The sequence below is a fragment of the Hoplias malabaricus genome, chromosome 8 (assembly GCF_029633855.1).
Source record: "Hoplias malabaricus isolate fHopMal1 chromosome 8, fHopMal1.hap1, whole genome shotgun sequence".
Classification (NCBI taxonomy): Eukaryota; Metazoa; Chordata; class Actinopteri; order Characiformes; family Erythrinidae; genus Hoplias; species Hoplias malabaricus.
Genome location: NC_089807.1, coordinates 21,362,992 through 21,384,292, shown reverse-complemented (window position 1 = coordinate 21,384,292; position 21,301 = coordinate 21,362,992). Strand labels below are relative to the sequence as shown.

Below are 21,301 nucleotides of genomic sequence, written 5' to 3'. Positions count from 1 at the left end.
ACTGCCCCCACTTTCTTGACCTTTCCTTGCCAATCCCTCCCTTCCTATCCTTCTTCTCGTTCCATATACAAGGGATAAGTCTTGGTGGGTGCACATATGTAGGCTTTGACATTCAGCATAATTTTCAGCATTGTTTACAGTATAATAAATACATTGTGACATACAGTTGTGGAAGATGCATTGGAAGAGAGTGAATATATAATATATATATATATATATATATATATATATATATATATATATATATATATATATATATTTATATTATAAAGTATATAATATTAAAGTATATTAAATGTAGGCTATAGATTAAAACCTTATTATTTATTTGTTTATGTATTTATTTATCTATTTTACATATGTATTATGTTATTTGCCCATGTATGATCTTATGCACACACATAGCTTCACCTCTCCATACCTTCCTGACTTTCATGACACTCCATCTATACATTTCATCAGCCAGGATACCCCTAATTGGTGCTGACGTCAGTTTGCCTCAAAACAATGGAGCTATTTTATTCAATTGTCCAGCTGGAAAAGCTTTAAATGTCTTTAGGAATTTTCTGGAGGGAAAAAAGAGGAAATGTTGGTCTGCACAAGCTGCCTTGGATGTAATAGCATGAAGCAATCAGTGCATGTGTATGTGGGTACTTGTTTTCAAAGAGTTTCTGTTTAGCACATACACCCACCCACACACACACACACACATACATACATATATATATATATATATATATATATATATATATATATGACCCCGCAAGTTTGCATGTGAATCCATGTGTGAGTAGTGTATCTCTAGTGTAGTGGATGTTGGTCATACACCCCGATACATATACATATAATTTTATAATTTGTTTTATAGTCTTGACCTTATTCAAACTCCTCCAACCTCTGATATTTGACTTAATGATATTAATTAAGATTTATAATTGGTTTAAGCAATTAAAACATTAATAATTAGTTTGAGAATGAATAATAATCATGCTAAATGAGTTCTTCAGGATTTTCAGAAATTCTAATGAATAAATTGCAAACACTGTGACTTCAAATAATGAGAGTTTTATTAATAAAAAGAAGATATTTAGTTAACATAGCACAACCTTGTAATCTCACGGTGTCCGGCAGGGGGAACTGATTTTGACCTTAAGGTGAGCTAGGCACTTCTAACTTGTGACTAAGGTTACTAACTAAGGTTTAATTAATACAGAATTTATCAAGAACTTAATTCGGTGTTCAGCTCTGGAAGTGCATAAGTTTAGCTTACTTTTCGTCGGTTTTTCACCACTCGTTTGGATGCAGAGGCTCTTTGGAATCCTGGGAATGGAGGCGTCTCACTTAGTCTCGCGGTTCTTACCGCAGAAGCGTCCAGGCTGGTTTAGCGTGGAGGTCTTTCTTGTTGATTGAGTTGTCTCGGGCGTACCCGGAGTGTGATGACGCAGGCGGCAGGATCCTCTCTTCGGCCTTCGGTCCGGAGTGGGAGAGTCCAAAATATGGACGTTTGAGACGAAAGTTCGCTGGTTGCTGCAGCTCCAGAACTGAAAAACCGCTTCAATAAACTCACTTATTCTAAGACTCTATGGTACCTCGGCAGTGTTTCCTTACTCTGGCCACGAATAAGTTCACCTGCTTCGATTAGTCGTGAGATTAAACTTAGGTAGGTAATAAACATAAACAAGATTAAAAGAAAAGAAAGATATTCAAATTACTCGACTTATTAGTTAAACTTCATACTCTTAGCTAATTTCGAGACGTCTCTCGTAAGCTTTTCTGAAGTCTCTGAGAGGGTTCCTTTGTTTCGTTGTCGGCGTGGAAGAGACAGCGTTTTTTTGTTGTTCAAGGTTTCTCGGATCTCCTCGTGGTTGTTGTCTTCGGCGTCCTCTCTTTTTCAGTGGTCCGTTACTTTTGTAGAGTCCTCGCGACTCTTCAAACTTCGAACTCATTGTCTGTCTTGCTGTTTGGCCTTTTCAAGGCTGGCGCGGTCACGCCCTAATGGGAGGCGTCCTCTTTCTGATTGGACGCGAGTCCAGACTCACGTGACTCTCGTGAGGGAGAGAGAGAGAGAGAGTAGGAGGAGGGGGTTTGAATCTGTGATTCATACATAAGGAATATGAGTTTCTCGTATCAAAATTCTTATACCTGTTATCAACCTATAACAATGAGTACATTGGACTATTAATATCAGACATTTACATAAGGTCCCATCTTGAGTACATTGTTCACGTCCAATTCGTGATGATACGCTGAAAAATAAAACATTAATCCATTTTCTCTCATTCAGAGACAAAACTGATCTTTGTAATAGAAACAATCGGCACTATACATCATTTCATTAGGAGGTAGGCATTCATCTGAGGGTACAGAAAGTGACATTAATACATTCGTTTATATACAAATAATTCAGAGTTCGATTATTTTCGCTATTGTTTTCCGGCGGCTCTGAGCGAGGCGTAGTTTCGCCAGTGTCCATTCGGTGTCGCTGTTGATCCGTGCTTTTGGTTGGTGATTCACGGGAGTTCACTCGAGGTCACTTTGGTTTGAACATCTGTTGATCCCCGTGAAAGATAAGGGATATTGAGGCGCCACTTTGTCATAGGCGGCCGTAAAAGCTCTCTTCTTTGTTTGAAGTTCCTGTCTCTCTAAAAGCATCATAAAAGTTATCTCGAGTTCCTGAAGAGGTTAGGGGATCCAGATGCCATATGTTACGTTAAAGGGTTCTTTGATGCTCTTAGCTTATGAGTGTGCGTGTGTGGGGGCTTTGCACCCCGTTGTTCAAACAGTCCTGTGGAATGTTGACTTCGGGACCAGACGAAAGTCCTGGTCAGAGTGAGAAAGGTTTAATTCAAAACCTTTCATTTCATTATTCCTTCATTGTCCAATATTCATATTTGGTCCGTACTCCACTACATTCCCCCCTTTCTTTTCAGCTTTATGGTTCTGCAGGGAGCATGGAGCTGAGAAGAAACTTTGCTGTGGAGGAAGGTGAGATCAGCAAGCATATTCAAACACATTTCCAGAGCTGATGTATTCCTATTAGTGTATGGGTGCATATGGAATGTGTATGTTTGCAGGCTGAAGGGATCCTAATTATTTAGGGGCAGGTCTTGTTCAAACGCAACCTCGAGAGCTGATTCTTCGACATGGCCTTCGGCTTCATATCTAAAACTTGGGGGTTCACCTCTCTGGGCTCTCTTATGTCTAACGAATTTGACCATTTTATTAGACCAAGTTTCTAACCTGCTCTGGAGGGCTCGAGTGCGTTTGAAATAGAACCAAGCTATACCAAAGGTCAAAAGATATCCTAATCCTACCAGGGTAACTAGTAAGGTGTCCGGGGTGGACCATGCATAGGTGACAGGCTGAACTGGCCATAGGGGTTGAGACGATAGTTCTCTAAGAGTGTTATCTATGGGGGTTAGGTCAATGACTTGGGTTCCCTCATATTCTAGGCGAGTTAGTGTTTTAGTATCTAGCTCGATGGTGTGTTTAGAGAAGAACTCTGAGATTTCTATATCGCTCTCATATTGGTCAGGGTTTAGGTGATACAGGGCCAGGTCTCCTACATGTAAGATTGCGTTTACGGGGACGTCTACCCAGAAGGTTTGGCTAGGAAGGAGTACCCTTTCTGAGGTGTCATGTTGATCATAGGTTAGTAGGGCCTCTCTAAAGGGGGTGTTAACCAACCAACGATTTCCAACAATTTCAGCTTGAGTACTGGTTACCAAACGTCGGGGTGTGACGACTACCGGGCATTGAGTGTCACTCATCATAGGCTTAAGGCCGCAGATCCCATTTGCGCTGTCACGAATGAAAGGTTTGCTAGGGCACAAGTAGTGAATGTCTTTAGTGAGTGTGCACATAAGCAAATTGGGTACCAGATATAGGTCAGGGTTATCGTCTTGGTATGCTACAAGAGATGTTGTTTTCACACGAACGTAGGCAGAATCTTGCCAGAAACCAACGTTGACAACATCTTTCAAACGGTATATGTTTTCAGGCGCCATTATGGGAAGGTTAATAATGAATGCTAATTCTCGGTCTTGAGGATTAACATAAATTGGGATGGCGCTACCTAAGGTATAGGCTAGGTGGGCCTGGAGATCAGTAACTACTTCTCGAGTTGCTGTGGATAAAATCTCCTGTACTAAGGATAGGGGCACCAGGTAGGGAGGGATTCTCCCCATGGCTAGGCTATCTACAGAGGAGCTGATTTCTTGTAGCATATCAGACAATAACATATTCACAAGCTGGATGTGGGCAAGGTCAAGTTGTACTACTGAAAGCATGGAGTTAACCGTCTGGAGCGTTTTGTTCAAAGCGACACTGTGAGCGTTGAGCACTACGACGGTGCCACGTAGGGTTTGCCCAATGGTTTGCAGGTGCTGCTGCTGTTTGTCTAATTGGGTTTTAATGTTCGGAATTTCCGCTTGCAATTCCCCTACTTGACGTTTAACAGTGGCTACATTGACGGCATTGACGGCGGACGTTCCGAGACTCAGTAGTGATCCCACAGTTGCAGCTGCCATTAACAATCCGCCTATGAAGCGTTTAGGTCGTTTATTAAAGCCATTTAGTTCTGATTGCGTTACGGTAAACTTTTGTAGCTGGCGGAGCATGTGAGTTACGTCGGCTTCAGTATGTCTGATAGCTTCCTCAGTCCATCTAACTCCATTCCGGCCAGTCTGCAGCGTGGTTATCGGTAGGTTTTTGCTACACGCTTCGGCGGGATTCAACCGTACAAATACTCTCTGGGTATGGAGGCGGCAATTAGTGATTAGCAGTCCCGGCTGGTCTTTCAGTATTATTCCTGAGTCAGGACCCGGTTCGATCACTTCAGGGAGCACGGCGGTTCCTAGGGAGCCGACGATCAGGAGAATGAGCAGCGGGGCCATCCTACCGGAAGAGATGCTCATGGTTAGATTTAGGGTATTTATGGTGAGTCGTTTAGACAAATTATAAAAATTTTCACGGTACCTCCCTTTTGATAAAATTTTCCTAGGGTAAGCACTCTATAATAATTGACGATGAGGGACTAGGGTCTTGCACCCTGAGTGTCTGGTTAGAAGCTCGTTGCCTGTTAAAGAGTGAGAGAAAAAGGGAAAAGGGATAGGAGAACTAAGGTGTGAGTAGAAGGTTATAGTTGTTTGTTAACTAACACCCTTCCTGCCTTTGGTTCTGCCGTTTATGATCTAACACAAGCGTTAGTATCCCCTACAAGTCCCATGGGGGTTGTGTGTGGTCGGATTTGGTTGCGGTGGACCCATTTGAATTCAGTACTGCCCCGAGCTTTGTTTATTTTGATCCTGTAAACAACGGGGGACAGTTTGTCTGTTATCTTGTAGGGACCGGACCATCGGGGTAGGAATTTGCGGGCCAAATTCCCCCCTGTTTTCCGCGACCTTCCAACAGGTTGGACAAAGATGTAGTACCATACCTTGTCCCCTATTTGGAGTTCATCGTGGGATGCTTTGTGATCGTAGTACGCTTTGCGACCTTCTGCACTTTTTTCCAGTTTCTGCTGGGCAAAGGCAAAGGTGGCTTTGAGGTGTTTCTGCAGATCCTCCATATACTGATGAGTGGTGTAGGCTACGGCTATGCTAGCTTCACCTGGCTGATATAACAGATGTAGAGGCAGAGTCATTTGTCTCCCTGTCATCAACTCAAAGGGTGAGACCCCGACCGCGTCGTGTGGGGTCGCCCGTATGGCCATCAGTACGAGGGGGAGTTTGACATCCCAGTCTCGTTGGTTTGCTGCTACGTACTTTTTCAGTATGCTAACAACAGTTCGGTTGGCTCGCTCTACCTGACCTGAGCTTTGAGGATGGTAGCTAATGTGAAGGCTGGCTTTTACTCCTAAGAGTTGCCAGAGCTGCTGCATGACCTCAGCTGTGAAATGTGTCCCTCTGTCAGAGTCGACACGGCTGGGTAGGCCAAACCGTGAGAAGACATGGTTCATCAGTAAGTATGCAGTGGTTAGCGCTGTGTCATTCGGTGCGGGGAGGCATTCTACCCATTTAGTGAATGCACACGTGACTGTGAGGAAGTACTTGTTACCTCTTACTGTTCGAGTGAGTGGTCCAACCCAGTCTATCTGGAGGTTTGACCAAGGGAAGGATACTCCTTTCTTTTGCAAGGGGGCTCTATGAAGAGGATTCGAGGGTTGAAATTGGCAACATACCAGACAGCCTTTAATGTAGTCAGCCACATCTTTTACCATGTGGGGCCAATATGCCACCTGCTTGAGCGCATGGTGTGTTGCTTTGACCCCTTTGTGTCCCGCAGATGGGGAGTCATGGGCGTGCATCAGCATCACCCCCCTGTGGCACTGAGGAACCACGAACGTAGGTGAAGTGTGCGAGTCAGTGGCATGAACTAGCAAGCCTTTGACGACTTGGAGGGACGCTTTGGCGCCGTATAGGTCTTTAAGGCCTGGTATGGTGTCAAGATCTTGTGCTGCAATGGGATTAGTAGATGGGTCAGAGACATGGCTAAGCATTTTCGAAATGGATGGGTCTCGAGCTTGGAGAGTAACTAAGTCAGCGTCCGAAAAAGCAGGGTTAATAGAGACAATGGTAGTTTTGGCATTGTCAGGCGACGCCTTTGTTACAGTTCGAGACCGTGTGACAGCTAGGACTTCGATGTCGGGTGGGTTTGGAAAAAGGGAGGGATCGAACGTCCACAATGTGCCTTCGCGGGCCCCTTGCTTGGCTAAGCTATCTGCTTGATCATTGAATTCTTTGTCATTTCCCGGGACTCGGGAGTGACCTTTCACTTTCTTCCAGTAGATCTGCAGGTCATGCGTGTCTACCAAGTGTTCGCATGCCGCGAAAAGCTCTTTGTGTTTAACTGGCTTTTTGTTTGACGTGGTGTAGTTGTTGGTTTTCCACAGTCTCAAGTGGCATGTGAAGCTTAGGCGTGCGTAGTTGGAGTCTGTGCAGATCACCAACGTTTTTACGCTTTTCTGGACCGCAGACTGGATTGTGATGAGAATTCCTGCTATTTCAGCGTATTGGGAGGACTGAGCACCCAATTTGAAACTTAGGGGTTCGTGAGGCCATCCGTTTATTCCGATAATACCCACCCCTGCCATCAGGGTGTGTTCTCGGCGGAACGAACAACCATCTACATATGCAGTGACAAGGTCTTTGCATGTGTTAGGATCAAAATAGTGGTGGTTAGCCATGGTAGGTAAGAGGGTTTCTAGAGTTTGTGGCACTTGGGAAGGCATGTCTCCTTCGCATCGCCTGCAGGAAGCAAGGCCTGTGCCTAGGGGGCTCTTGTAGTTTTGCGCGTAACGCACCTCTAAGTCAAAGCTTTGGAGAGCCATTAGCCATGATGCTACTCGAGCGTTAGTTACTACACCCTCTCGAATTCGTTGGCTGTTTAGGAAAGTGACTGGTTGATGATGAGTTTCAACAATCACCTTCTGACCACCTAGGTAGTTGGAGAAATGTTTGACTGCCCACACTGTTGCTAGTAGTGCTTTTTCGCAGTCACTGTATTTGTTTTCGGCAGCCAGCATAGTTTTACTAGCATAGGCTATGACACGTTTGTCTCTGTCGTGTAATTGATACAGACCGGAGCTGAGACAGTGGTTCGAGAACCCTACTTCTAGGTAGAATTCTTTGCTACTGTCAGGATAGGCAAGGCATGGAGCCGTGCACAGTTTCGATTTTAGTGCCTGCATGGCGTGTTCCTGGGCTTCGCCCCAGGTGAACGGAGTGTCCTTTTTCAGGAGGTCATAAAGTGGACGAGCTAGGTCCGCGTAGTTCTCTATGAATTGTCGTGAGTAGTTGCATACTCCTAAGAAACTGCGGAGTTCCTTAAGATTGGTGGGTGCTGCGAGGTTTGTTACCCCTTGCACTCGACTCACTTGTGGTTCAACACCATCAGTGCTTACGAGCAGACCGACGTAATTCACTTTTGTTCTGCACCACTGACATTTGGAGAGTGATATTTTCGCACCTGCTGTTGTAAGCTGGTCAAGAACATGATCAATCTCGTCAAGGTGTGCCTGTAGGGAGTGGTTACGCATGAGTATGTCGTCCACATATATGAGGGTGCCTCGCTCGCGGGCATCGGGGCATGCTTTGTTTAAGAAAATATTAAACTCCGCGGGTGAGTTGGCATATCCAAAAGGGCACCGAGTGAATGTGTACTGTCGGTTTGCGAAAGTGAAAGCGAGCTTGTGTTGGTCTTCTGCTTGCACCGGGATGGTCCAGAAGCCAGAGGCTACATCGATGGTGGAAAAGTATTTAGCGTTTCGGACCGAGGGAAGTTCTTGCTCCAATTGTGTCATCGGCCATCGAGACAAGGGAACTTGTTGATTTAGTTTCCGATAGTCGATGGTTAAGCGCCATTTACCATTTGGTTTTATGACGGGCCATAATGGTGCCGAGTACGTGCTGTTACAGGGTTGAATTATGCCCTTTTCCAGCAAGTCATCAATGATTTCTTGTACCGGTTCATAGGATGCCAACGGAATTTTGTATTGGCGGACAAACGTGGGTGGTGCTCCTGGACGAGTGGGAATACGTACTGAATGAATGTCAGTGAGACCACAGTCCGTTGAATCTTTGGAAAAAGATTTTTGATATTTAAGGAGCACTTCACAGAGTTTCTCACGTTCTTCTTTGCTTTGGAGGGCGTCGGCCTCCTTTAGAACTTGTTCGACTTGGATACGAAATTCGGAGTCAGATAGTTCTTTTGAAGTACGTGGATTTGAAGTGTTTTCTCCCGCTTCGGGAAGAAGAGATGGTTCCCGGGAGGATTCCGGGGATGAATTTATGGAAAGAACCGTGATCGTCATTTGATTGTCGTCAGCGAGATCTATCCTGCAAATGGCGTCGTTACTCATGTCCAGAGCTGAGAAGAGAGCAACAGCTCGCGTCGGATGAGTGTAGAACACCTTTGATTCTGCATGATCAAGAAGCAGGGATTCAGGCATTGGTCCTATGATCGGAATTCGCAACTCGAAGTCATGGAATTTCGTACTGACTAACCAACCCAGAGGAGATGAGTGAGGGATCGTCAAGGGTTGAGTGGTTTCGTTCCGTACGAATAGATAGGTGGATCTTGCTCGCGTCTCCACCAAAGGTGTGGCTTCGAGGGTGAGGCCTAGTTCGAAGAACTGAGGTGACGGTTGGAAAAGTGCATGCGCGTGGCTTAAGTGTTGGCCAGGTCGCATGACTAAGCGGATGGGTACATTTGCTGCGTTCGCAGGTACCACAAGTGAACCTTGGTTAGTGACCTGACATACCTCGGGAATAGTTTGTCCTGAGCCTAGGTTGCTGAGATCGGAGGACCAGGTTTCCGTTGAAACATCAGTCAAAGACCACAGTACACTATTGAGGGTGTCTACGTGGACGTCGAGGCGCACCAAGAAGTCACTACCAATGTAAACGTCGTGCGGCAAGTTAGGGACGACTAAGAAATAATGGGTGATTACCCTTTTGTTCCACTGGACGGTTAAAGCGCAAATTCCATCAGTGGGTGACATTGCTTTTGATGTCAGGTTAAGAAGAAAGCGACAAGGACTGCTCACCAAAGGAATATTTGGTTGAGTGAGGCGCAGAGTGTTAAAGAGGGTTTGGCTTATGGCGGACTGGTCGGTCCATAGAGCCAGAACTGCATTGTCTACATGATAGTCCTGCATTGTGAGACCATTCACGATGGGAAGGCCTGGAGCGTCTGTTGTGGACGTCTGTGTGAAAGTGCATAGGAATGTGTTCCGTTGTTCTAACATGGCACTAGGGGGCCAGGGAGAGACTGCTGTCTCTGGTGTGGCCGCCATGGGCTCAGTTTCCTCTTCCTCGAAGTGAGGGATCTGACTTGGTGGATCTCCTATTGATTCAGGCCGGATTTCGAGGCGGCAACACTGAGCTTCCCGGTGGTGTGGGGTGCAGATGGGTAAAGGCTCACGCACTTGTGCCCAGATCTTTGACCTTTTGAAGTCAATCAGTGGTTCGAAGCGATTAAGGAGATCTTTGCCGATGAGGAAGGGAATTGTTTCGAGAGGAGACACATGGACTGGATGCACTAAAGTCATTGGTCCAATGGCTAAGTGTATTAGTGCCATAGATTGGATAGTGAGGCCTGCATGTGAATACGGCTGAATTTTAAGAGAACAGTTTTGGAGCTGTATCTCGCGATTTTCACGCCGCGCAATGGCTCGAACCTGGTGGAACAAGGCGGAAGACATGAGCGTGACATCTGATGCAGTGTCCAACAGGGCCTCATGTACTAGCCTTCTCTCCACAATGGTGGACAAGTAGAATTTGCGTGCAACCCCTTTCTCTGTTAGGTGTCCCATGAATTGTCGGACGGGTGTGTCGCCTTCAATGACTGAGGGGTCATTTGGCGTTAAACCTTCTTTACCGTCTAACTGAACAACCAAAACAGCACTGGAGGGTGGTTGCAAGTCACCCCCCTGTATCATCGGGTTTTCAGTGTTTGTTTGGGTCACGAGGAGATTGCGCGGTGCGCTAGAAGACGGAGCTTCGCTTGTCACTTCTCCTACATAACTCTCTAACATTTTTGGGGTGTTAGAGGATGGCTTTGGGTTAGACCGCGAAGAGGTGATAGAAAGAACGTCAGGTTTTTTCTTTTTCTCTTTGCAAATCATTGCAAGCATTCGGCGGATGTCCTCTAACTCCTTAGAGCTGAGTTCCTTGTCTTTAAGCTTGTCTTTAGCGTGATTTTCTTTATTTTGATACCAGTATTTCTCTTTCTTTTCTCTATAGGAATCAGGAAGCTGGTTCGGAGCTGTTCGCTCATATCCCTTATGGGGATGTGATGGTTTTCCACGGCCCGCACCACGGTTTTCTACAGGGTAATAGTCACGACCATACCCAGCCCTGTCCCGAGGGTTCCAGAAATCTTTGTCGTGATTTCTGTCTGGCCTGCGAGGAGGGTAGCGCTTGTATTGGTGTGAGGGCGGATGAGGTTTCGGGCCCTCATCGGTCCACGGAGTGGAGGAAGGGTTCAGGGCGGATCTTGGTGGATCGGCCTGGGTGGCACCTTCTAACTCTAAATGTGGGGAGCTGGAGTCGACATTGAAGACTTGGGGTGTTTCGGACCGCCTGTTGGGAATTTGTTGGGATTTTAGGAAACCTCTGAGTGCTAAATCACGCAGCTGCCTGCTAGACAGGGTGCGAGGGCAAGCTGAGACTCCCAACTGGTGACTGGTGTGGGGATGGAGGTTTTGGATAAATAGTGATTTGAAATTTAACTCTTCCTCCATTCCGGAGTCATTTCTAGGTCCGAAGTACGCCTGTCTGAGTCGATTATAATATTGCTGAGGGGATTCCTGGCGTTGCTGTTTTATGTTCAAAGCAGCGGCCAGTCCGGTCTGTGACAGGTGATTGGAGAATTCTTCCTCCAATGCTTGGCACAGCACATCATATCGCGCTTTTACATAGTCTGGCTGACGTTCAATGAAGTTACTGACGTCTCGGTTGGAGGTCAGTTTAATCACATATAGTCTGTCATCTATGGTGATCCCGGGGAACCTTTGGAGGTAGAAGTCAATATCTTTTAGGTAGGAAAAGATATCATTAGAACCGTCAGGTTTGGGATCAAAGCGGGTTATATTACGCGCGATTTTATCTAGGTCCTTGTATGAGGGACCATGAGAGGGTAAAGGTTGAGGGGACCAGACACTGGGTTGCAGTGCTCTGGGTCTAGCAGGGCGTTGTAAGGGACGACTGACAGGAGACACAAGGGAAGGGGAAATACCCGTTGATACCAGAGGAGGTGCTGCAGCAGCTCTAAAGGTTACGGTCCCTGAGTCTGGTTCCTGATCCTCACTATCTTCCTGCTGGCCTTGTCTTTCTGTAGCGGCACTAGGTGGCACATCGGGTGTGACCTGGGGCAGCGTGTTCCCTTCAGCTATTTCGCTTTGAAGTCGACTTAGCTCTGCCTCTACCTTTGCCTGCTGTCGCCTTGATACCTCAAGCTCACGTTCGCTGGCTCTTAGCTGTACTACAGCGAGGAGGGCTATCTGACCTAATGCCTCAGTTAGGGGCTTGCCCTTGAGGATGTCGGTTAAGTGGTTCTCTACCCACTTAGCCACCATGTGGTCACGATGGGCCTGTGAGGTTTTCTGCACAGTTTCTGCGAGTCCAGGCATCACATCACTGGTGATGCTGGTCAGAACAGAGAATGCCTCATCCCACAAACCTTCTACATATACTTCCGAAGAAAAAGTCCCTTCTGCCATGTTAGCTGTGTTTTAACTGCGAGGTGTAACTTACTTCTATTTAGTTAGGATTAATTCCGTTAATCCCTTCTCTAACTAAATCTGAACTAAATTCACTGGTACCGAGTGCTCTAAGAGTAACTGCCAGTATGTATGGTGTTAGAGTTCACTTGTGAATCTCTAAGGGAAGTCTGTTAGTAGGAGAGGGTGGAGTGAAAGTTGCTATGCGCGAGTGAATAAAAGAAGAGAGAGAAAAAAAAAATTTTCAATAATTAAAATTATTAAAAATTTTGAATTAAAGGATTGTCGAAAAATTTGGATGAAGGAATTTTAATATTAAGTGAGGTTTATTATTAGATATAATTTCCAATTAAGGAATTATGAAAGTAAAGGAATTTTCCGAATTAAAGAATTATTAAGAATAGCAAGATTAACAGACTCTCTCTTTTAACTGCGTTTGTGGTCTGGTATCAAGTTAAAATGTCAATCTCTAATTACTGCACACTGTCTGCTGTGGTTGTATCAACTTATTATGCTTCCAAGCCTTCACTTGTAATTATTCAGATGTGCAGAGTTTAGAGACAGCCACTAGAGCTGTGATACCAGGTCTTATCAGTGTGAACTGGTCGACAATTTCAATTGCGATAGCAAGTTTTCTCCACCAGAGGGTACTGAAGGTAAGTCTGAATGGCAACAGCGAGCTTCAGTATTTAAGTTGAGCTTAAATTGTAATACCAGACTAGGACACCAGAGGGCGACAAGCAAGTTACAATGCAATAGCAGCAATGGACACCAGTCGGCGCTGGTGGGAATCCCAATCGACACAGTACGGGCAGACACAATATAACACAAGTGGGAATTTCCACTGTAGCGGGAAGTTTCAACACTAGAGGGCGTTATCAGATTAAAATCTAAAATGGGATAAAGATTTTAAACGCTCAGATACTCTATCAAAAGTAAAAATAACAATTTAAAAGGGGAACAGAGATTTTACACTAAGGTATTTTAAAAGAATTTCATCTGTAATGACAACTTTTAAACACCAGAGGGCTGCTAAACACTTATGTTGTCTCGGCGGACAACCTCCCAACCACTAGAAGGTGTACGGGAATCAAACGTCAAGGGTAGCACCACTTGACCACAAGGAGGAGCAAGGGAGGACACGCTTCAATAGACGCTAGTTATGAAGTATTTTTCCCTGCAATTACGCACTTATACCACAAGAGGGAATTTGTCTTCCTCTGTTTTGGGGGCGTTTTGAATTTCCCTCCTTAGTTTCAGCTCCGCCCCTTCAAAGGGGTTCGTTCCTTTCTGAATATGATTTCAGTTTAACAGGAACAGCTGACGAGAGCAGACTGCTCTTCATACAAGCCGTATTTTCGGCTGTTTAATAACCTCCCAATCGCCTAGCGCGCGATCTCGTTATTAACGCTGGTAGCGACCCAGTTTAAAACGAACGGGGGTATTCGGTTTGGTGGTCTCTCTTCGCCGGGATTTCGCGGCGGGAGGTCTCACAAAGTCTCACAGCGGAATTTCGCGCAGTTCAGACGTGCCCAGGCCTCAATTTAATGCATGCAAAATGGCGCAGAGCCGCGCTCTTTCAAAAACAATCAAGCTTATTTTCTAACCGGTATATATCACAGAACAGTTTTTCAGCAGTAACAAACACAACACGAAATTACCCACATCAAGCTTTGAATCTCAATCGTTATTCAGTGTAGTGTTTTACAGTTTTGTTCATTAAAAAGCCTTTTTCCTGGCCCCACGTTGGGCGCCAATAAAATATATATATTTTATATGTAGTGGATGTTGGTCATACACCCCGATACATATACATATAATTTTATAATTTGTTTTATAGCCTTGACCTTATTCAAACTCCTCCAACCTCTGATATTTGACTTAATGATATTAATTAAGATTTATAATTGGTTTAAGCAATTAAAACATTAATAATTAGTTTGAGAATGAATAATAATCATGCTAAATGAGTTCTTCAGGATTTTCAGAAATTCTAATGAATAAATTGCAAACACTGTGACTTCAAATAATGAGAGTTTTATTAATAAAAAGAAGATATTTAGTTAACATAGCACAACCTTGTAATCTCACGGTGTCCGGCAGGGGGAACTGATTTTGACCTTAAGGTGAGCTAGGCACTTCTAACTTGTGACTAAGGTTACTAACTAAGGTTTAATTAATACAGAATTTATCAAGAACTTAATTCGGTGTTCAGCTCTGAAAGTGCATAAGTTTAGCTTACTTTTCGTCGGTTTTTCACCACTCGTTTGGATGCAGAGGCTCTTTGGAATCCTGGGAATGGAGGCGTCTCACTTAGTCTCGCGGTTCTTACCGCAGAAGCGTCCAGGCTGGTTTAGCGTGGAGGTCTTTCTTGTTGATTGAGTTGTCTCGGGCGTACCCGGAGTGTGATGACGCAGGCGGCAGGATCCTCTCTTCGGCCTTCGGTCCGGAGTGGGAGAGTCCAAAATATGGACGTTTGAGACGAAAGTTCGCTGGTTGCTGCAGCTCCAGAACTGAAAAACCGCTTCAATAAACTCACTTATTCTAAGACTCTATGGTACCTCGGCAGTGTTTCCTTACTCTGGCCACGAATAAGTTCACCTGCTTCGATTAGTCGTGAGATTAAACTTAGGTAGGTAATAAACATAAACAAGATTAAAAGAAAAGAAAGATATTCAAATTACTCGACTTATTAGTTAAACTTCATACTCTTAGCTAATTTCGAGACGTCTCTCGTAAGCTTTTCTGAAGTCTCTGAGAGGGTTCCTTTGTTTCGTTGTCGGCGTGGAAGAGACAGCGTTTTTTTGTTGTTCAAGGTTTCTCGGATCTCCTCGTGGTTGTTGTCTTCGGCGTCCTCTCTTTTTCAGTGGTCCGTTACTTTTGTAGAGTCCTCGCGACTCTTCAAACTTCGAACTCATTGTCTGTCTTGCTGTTTGGCCTTTTCAAGGCTGGCGCGGTCACGCCCTAATGGGAGGCGTCCTCTTTCTGATTGGACGCGAGTCCAGACTCACGTGACTCTCGTGAGGGAGAGAGAGAGAGAGAGTAGGAGGAGGGGGTTTGAATCTGTGATTCATACATAAGGAATATGAGTTTCTCGTATCAAAATTCTTATACCTGTTGTCAACCTATAACAATGAGTACATTGGACTATTAATATCAGACATTTACATAAGGTCCCATCTTGAGTACATTGTTCACGTCCAATTCGTGATGATACGCTGAAAAATAAAACATTAATCCATTTTCTCTCATTCAGAGACAAAACTGATCTTTGTAATAGAAACAATCGGCACTATACATCATTTCATTAGGAGGTAGGCATTCATCTGAGGGTACAGAAAGTGACATTAATACATTCGTTTATATACAAATAATTCAGAGTTCGATTATTTTCGCTATTGTTTTCCGGCGGCTCTGAGCGAGGCGTAGTTTCGCCAGTGTCCATTCGGTGTCGCTGTTGATCCGTGCTTTTGGTTGGTGATTCACGGGAGTTCACTCGAGGTCACTTTGGTTTGAACATCTGTTGATCCCCGTGAAAGATAAGGGATATTGAGGCGCCACTTTGTCATAGGCGGCCGTAAAAGCTCTCTTCTTTGTTTGAAGTTCCTGTCTCTCTAAAAGCATCATAAAAGTTATCTCGAGTTCCTGAAGAGGTTAGGGGATCCAGATGCCATATGTTACGTTAAAGGGTTCTTTGATGCTCTTAGCTTATGAGTGTGCGTGTGTGGGGGCTTTGCACCCCGTTGTTCAAACAGTCCTGTGGAATGTTGACTTCGGGACCAGACGAAAGTCCTGGTCAGAGTGAGAAAGGTTTAATTCAAAACCTTTCATTTCATTATTCCTTCATTGTCCAATATTCATATTTGGTCCGTACTCCACTACACTAGCATAACATACTTACCCAGAATGGATTGGTTGAAAACTCAGTGACGACACATGTCTGTCTAAACTGCCTTCAGGTTGAAATAACACATATGTGGAGGAAGAAGAAGAAGAAGAAGAAGAAGAAGAAGAAGAAGAAGAAGAAGAAGTAGAAGAAGAAGAAGAAGAAACAAAAAAACATTTTCTTGCTGGAGTCAGGAGAGTTCACTGGGGATCAGGCGACTGGAGGAGGGGGGAAAGTACCGTTGAAGTCACCAGTCTGAACTCTGTACTGTTCTATTTGACTAGATCATTTTCCATCGATTTGACCATGCCTGTGCTTCCAAGACACCTGCTTTGACTTGCTCTAAACAACCAACTCACACACACACACACACACATGCATGCACGTACTCACACTCTTTCACTTTCTGCCAGCATGACCCAAGGGGACGTTCAATTACATTTCACATGTTGGAAAGATTGAAGTGATCAACCAGACACGTCCCACACAGACACACATGAACACACACACACAAACGTACACAGTAGTTCAGTGCAAATTAACTCACAACTCAAATTTCTAAAGTCTTAATCTGGATACAGATCACTCCGCCCAAACAATAGCGATTGGACATCGGTTCAGTCATTAGGTTTAACAATGGTGTCCAACTTCAACAGTTCCCAGAACATTCCAGACCATGTACTGACATAATAACTGTGATAAAGTGATAAAATAACTGCTAAGTCAACAGCTGAGATTACAACCTCGATTCTGAATGAGTTGGAATAGCATATGAAATGCAAATAAAAACAAGATTTGTAGATCCACTTTGACCCGTATTTAAACCAAACCAGCACATAGAGAAGATTTTAAATATGTAGCATTACCGACATTGTTGTCTTTGTATTTGAAAACAGTGCTTATATCCTGTTGAAAATTGATCTCTCACCCTCTGGTGGCACTGTTTTTGCTAAATCCTGCAAATGATTTATTATGCACCTGAGGAGGGATTATAGAAGTAGTGCTGCATGTATGAAGGTTAAACATGACGGTGGCGGCAGAAAATTCTGCCACTGCAAAACCAGGTTGAAAGAAGCAGCGTGTAATGTTTATTCATTCATTCATGTATTTATTTATGTTCAGTAACCACTTCATCTTGCTCAGGGTTGTGGTGGTTCCACATCCTATGTGGAAATCATTGGCCACAGGGCAGGATCACAACCTAGAGAGAGCATGAGTCCATCACAAAGCTTCACACACTCACCCATTCACTTACACACTCTCACACACTGGACAGTTTCACTTACCAGCCATCCACCTACCAACATGTGTTATTGGACTGAACCTAGAGCACCCAGAGGAAGCCCACACAGACCCTACACTGAAAAAAACTGAAGGGAAAATATGACAATGACAGATATTGTTCTTGAACATTAAACAAGTAATAACATATTAATAATATAATATTAAGTTCATAATTGAAACCATCAAATGCAGTTTTGACTCATATTTCATGTACTGTCCCAACTTATTTGGAGCATGTGTTTGTGTTATAAGCTACACTGCAACATTGGGAGAAACCAGTCAGACAATGTGGCCGGTGCTGAAAGGTGGAACTTGTTCAGCAGTGCTCTAGCTTAATTAAACCTACATAAACCTCTTTTTTCTTTATGTTCTTATTTCATTCCACTTTCATTCCATCCCCTTTGGAAAACTGGCTGCACCAGTTCATATAACTTTAATAAGTGCCACTCTGTTAGCCCCCTTTTTTTTCTTTTGCACACCCCTATATTTCTTTTTAATTTCCTGAGGCCTTTCTTGGCCATTATGCTCTACATTGCATGGGTCAGGGGTATTCTCCAATATGCCCCAACCCTGTCTCCCCTCTCTCCCTCTGCTTCATTGCATGTCCAAAGCTTACACTTCAAATATTCTAATCGTGCTAATTCATGACATTTCATAATAAGTGGTGTTTATGGCCTTGCCTTGTTCTAGAATGTTCCTCCAATGCCTCTAATTGCCCGCTGTTTCTGCTGACTCGCTCTCAGAAGGGGCTCAGTCCAGCGTCCAGCCCCGGTGAGACCGCCAGGCTAAGCCAGCTCTTCCACAACAGGCCGCATTATTCTCTCTCCTTTTACTGTAAAGACTCCCGCTTTTACGAGCTGGACAAAAGTGGAGGCAGGCGGAACTCCAGGGCTGCAAATCAATGCTTCTTTATGAAGAGCAGAAATGATGGCAATAACTTCTGCCTTGTAAAAGAAAGGGAGAAAGTGAAAGACAGAGGGAGAGAGGGAAGGAGGGAGGGATGGAGGAATGAAAGGGTTGTGGAATAGGGAACTGGACTGCATTTGGTGGTGAATAATGGGCCCAGTCTTGGGTGCGCTGAAGTGATCCCTGATGCTGTTTTTAATGGGGTGTGTTTCAGTTCTTATAGTGTTAGCTGTTTCATTACCAGAAGGGAACACTCTCAATTGGTTCAAGCTGTCTGACTTTAGCCCTCCACTGCAGTGTACAGTAATGACAGTGCAGCCCCCAACACCACAGAGCTCTCAGAGGCATTAAGAGAATTGATGCTTACCATAAACTTTCCACATCACTTTGAATTCAGCTCAGCACAGAGTGGCGTTTACTTTCGGTCCAAACTGAAATATATGACTTCTTAGTAGTTAGTAGCACTGCTTAGTTCTTAGTAGTAGAAACTGCACTGGATCCGGAGCGAGAATAATCTAACAACATGTCAGGGGTCCATTTTTCTAAACAGCGATTGTATTGCATCCCAAGGACACTTATAAAACATGTCCTCTGAAATGAAACCTGTTAATAAGGATTGAACGTCCATTCTTTACTGTAGCAAACAGCCTTTAGTTTTCAGGAAAGGCTTAACTCTAGAACTGGGAATTTGTTGTAAGGATTTGTTTGCTTTTAGCCACAAGAGCATTCGTAAGATCCGATGCTGCTGTTGGATGATTAGTTCTGGATCACAACCTCTACTCCAGGTCATCTGAAAAGTATTTGACAAGGCTCTATCAATCCAGAGAACACTATCCTACAGTGGTGGGAATGAAGAGTATGGACAGTGTGTGTATGAAAGCATGTGGACAGGAATTAGGAGTGTCCAGATATTTTTGCGACAAAAAAATAATAGTGCCAGTGGTGACAGTAATTCTCTGTGAAACACTCTGTGTGTTATAGATTTTCCTGAAACACATTTAAGTCATTATTTTTAAATTAATTTGCCATATTTTATATTTATATTCTCAGGTTGGATTTTGAGGATCTGGCATCTTTGGTTGTTCCTGTACTTGTTTAGAAGAAGCTGTTTTGATCATTCTGGTTTTCCTGTTACTTGTTTCTACTGTTATTTCTGTACTTATTTCTGTTTTTACCACTTACTACCCATCCATAGATCTATTTTTTAGATTGTCTCCACAGGATTATTTATTACACTAAAACTGCCACCGGCTCCTGCAGTAACGTTTCTGGTGTAAGTTCCTAAATCAACTAAAAGCGGTAAGTACCTGCAATACCATGGCTACTGCTGGCTGTTTATCCTGCTCAGAGTGTGGCATGTTTAGTTTAAGCCCCTTTTCCACCTCTAGCGATAATGATAGTGGTTGTCATTATCAAGGGATAAACAGCGAGATTCAGTGCTAGCAACTCCGGGTGCCTTAGGGAGAGTTAGCACCCCCTTGACTCCGGTGTTAGAGCCCTCATAGCGGGGTGAATGGGTGATGTCTCGGCGACATAGCCGGAAAGCTAAGGGTGATGCTAACACTGTGGCCAAAGCTAGCCCACCGGGACAGTACGCTCCTCCGATTCGCGTGTCAAACAACTTTGCCCCGCTCAGCGAAGCACCCGCTGAGGAGCCTGTTAAGAGTGCTCTAGTTATAGGAGACTCTATTGTTTGACATGTGAAATTAGCTACTCCTTTAGGGGCACCAGCAGTAACAGTTAACTGTTTATCAGGAGCCAAAGCGCTGGACATTAGTGGCAACCTTAGACTGTTAGCTAATAGGAGATATTCGAGGATAGTCATTCATGTAGGGGCCAATGATATTCATCTGCGGCAGTCTGAGGTAACTAAGGGTAATAATAGTGAAGTGATTAAACTCCAAAGCAGTAATCTGCTCTGGTCCCATCCCAATGCGGTGCGGCACTAAAGCTTACACCAGACTTTCGGCGTTAAACTGCTGGATGTCCAAAAAGTGGTGTTCCAAAAACCAAGTGGGTTTTATAGACAATTGGTTATGTTTCAAGGGCAAGCCTCATCTTATAGGTAGGGATGGTATCCACCCCATGCGGGAGGGTGCTGCCTTAATTTCTTGCAGCATAGCACATAGTCTTTTAGTTAGTCAGCGGAGTATAGTGTAAACAGCCGCTGACAATCCTGAGCCGGGACCAGGCCGCAGACAGACAGGCTAAACCAACCGTCTGCGAACTGCCTTGAGGCGTCACCTAGGTTCAACTGTATTGAGACTGTGTCTTTCCCCTGAATTAAATGTAAAAGTAGAACAACAAAATAACCTGTTTCAGGAATCTAATCAATATTAAATCAAACACATATGATAGCAGCAAAACCTCAGAACTAAAATTTGGGTTACTCAACATAAGATCACTAAACTCAAAAGAAGTCATCATAAATTATATAATAAGTGATAATAAATTCAATGTTTTCTGTCTCATGGAAATGTGGGTTAGACCAAATGAATATTCAGCACTAAATGAAGCCACCCCCCTAGACTATAATTATGTACATAGCCCAAGATTATCAGACAAATGAGGTGGAGTATGTGTAATTTACCAAAATACCCTAGAAATTAGTATTAAACATTGTGACACCTTCACTTCTTTTGAGGTTCTCTCCTCCATTATTACAAATCCTGTCACAAAATTTTTATTATGTAACATTTACAGACCACCAGGGCCTTGCTCAGAATTTCTGAAAGAATTCAGTGATTTTGCTGCAAACCTAGCTGTGTACAATCACAAAGTTATAATTGTAGGAGATTTCAATATCCATTTTGAGAAGGAAAGTGACCTCAATCTTAGACTCTATTGGTATTTCTCAAAATGTTACAGGGCCTACACACTACTTCAGTCACACTTTAGACTTAGTTTTGACACTAGGTCTTAACATAGACAAAATAAATATCTTACCGCAATCCTCATCAATCTCTGACCATTACAAAGCTCGCCCCATGGTATAATGATAA

General features: G+C 44.0%; 1 pseudogene; it reads left to right on the top strand.

The window, feature by feature from the left end:
• The first annotated feature begins 19,819 nt into the window (after positions 1-19,819).
• On the top strand, positions 19,820-20,459 carry LOC136705037 (uncharacterized; annotated as a pseudogene).
• Positions 20,460-21,301: the final 842 nt, after the last annotated feature.